This window comes from Pteropus vampyrus, unplaced genomic scaffold (genome assembly GCF_000151845.1).
Source record: "Pteropus vampyrus isolate Shadow unplaced genomic scaffold, Pvam_2.0 Scaffold183, whole genome shotgun sequence".
Lineage (NCBI taxonomy): Eukaryota > Metazoa > Chordata > Mammalia > Chiroptera > Pteropodidae > Pteropus > Pteropus vampyrus.
The window spans coordinates 827,241-829,293 of record NW_011888964.1 but is presented as its reverse complement, the minus strand read 5'-3'; positions in this window follow the sequence as shown (position 1 = coordinate 829,293).

The following is a 2,053-nucleotide window of genomic DNA, read 5'->3' as shown; positions in this document are numbered from 1 at the left end:
CTTCAAAAGTCATCGATTGCCACCTTATTTTTGCCACTTCACAAAATCGAGGTCGATAGAAGTTTGTTTCTCTGTGCGCTTCCCTATGGATGATCGTGTAGATCGCAGCGTCTTCCTCAGAGCTTGGAAGACGTGGCTCATCTCTGCTGCTTGCTTCTGTTTCTCGTTTCCCTTTCTTCCCTCATTTCCTTCTTTCTTTGTACATCTGTCCCCATCTCCCTCTTATGTTGCAGAGGGAAGATGAGAAGAGAAATGTGCTCGGATGGTTACAAAGAAAGAAGAAAGGACGAATGTTCCAGGGGAGGCGCTGACAGAAGGCAAGGGGCACGGAGCAGACGATCATAATGATCTGGCTCCGCGGAGTGTCGAAGAGCGTAATCTAATCAAGAAATCAACAAAAACAAAAACGAAAAAACGAAATGCTGCCAAAGGAGACGATAGTCCACCTGTTTGATGAAAACGGGAAGACGTTGCCAGGCATACGATGGACCTAGAGAAATAGTTTTCGAGGGGGAATAAACAGCACGATGTTGGCTTCCCACCTCAGGAGTTCCCAGGTGAAATCTGAAATCGGCCTCCGTATGAGGAGGGCAAGGAGAGGCTGAAGAAGGAAGCCGACCGCTCCAGGATGGAAGGTGGCCGTTCTAATAAGCAAGGGAACTCACATATGAGGCTCGTCTTGGCAGCTGTGACACAAGGCGTTTTCTGCTCCTGCCTGGCTGAATCTGAAAAGTTTATACAGAGGCCTGAACGGGGGGCCCAGGCACACAAGCTGTCCCGTTGGTCTCAGCCCCACACTGCCCTCCCAACAGCTCTCTCCAGGCTGCACCCTTGAAGTGGCTCCTCGTGCAGGAAGGATGGGCGCGATGTACATCGTAAGGGGACATTTTTTACCGACACTGCAGTGGATCTCAGTAAGCCTAAAGATGCTCCCGTATAAACGAGTTCAAGAGGAGGGCAAACACGCTATTACACTGAGATTCTGTTAACTCGAATGGGCTTGTAAAAGTTTAAGGGAATAAATACCCTAACAGGCTAGAAAGAAACTCTTCATAGGTTAAGGAGACCTTCTTAATGGGGAAAGGCGGGAAAGAAGATTGGAAACACGGAATCTCAGAATCATCGAGGAGAAGCACACAGCCAAGTTTCAATTTGTTGATTTTCTCTGTTGCTTGTCCATTTTCTGTTTCATTGAATTATGATCTTTTATTATTATTTTGGTTTTTCCCTTTACTTATTTTAGATTTAATTTGCTTTTCTTTTTCTAGCATTTTAGAATAGGTTCGAGTTCCAGCGCTGCCAGTGTTAAATGTGGACCTTAGGCAAGTCACCTAATCTAATCACCGTGCCTTGGTTTCCTTATTAAAATGGGGGTAATTCTGTTACTTGTTTCATATTGTTTCTGTGAGAGAGAAATACGATGGTACACGAAGAGTATTTTCACCCAAATCTGGTACCTAGTAAGAACTGAATAAATGTTAGCAGTTATTAACCACTTAGCAATAACATCAAGAACATATATTTATTGACTGCGTTAGTGAGGTAGGCTGACAATCTAATGAGATAGGTACTATCTTTTTCACGTTTTTTTTTTTTTTACATACGCGAGAAAAAAGTTTAGGAACATTTCTTGTTCGAGGGAAATAGATGGCAGAGCCAGGACTAGAAGCCAGGATGTTCTGACCCCCGAGTCTGTGCTCTTAGCCACCGTGTATCTGCCCCTTCACAAAGAAGTAGCTGCCACCTGTTGCGTATGTCCCCTCCACCAGTCCCTGCCCTCTACACGCTGCTGTGACTTTGATGGTAATGTCCCCGATTTATAAATGAGGACTGTTAAAAAACAAAATTCAACTGAGTAACTTTGAAGATTTTGTTGGCTTTATGAAAGGATTCATAAATGGGGCAGCATCTCATCTAGCAAGCAAACACTCCAAGGAGTTATGCAAAATGGAAGGCTTTTCTAGAAAGGAGGGTGGAGCAAGGATGTCGTCAGCAAAAGAAAAATGGAAGTTCACTGGAGGAAAGGACGAGTTCAGGGCGGCGATGGCTTCTC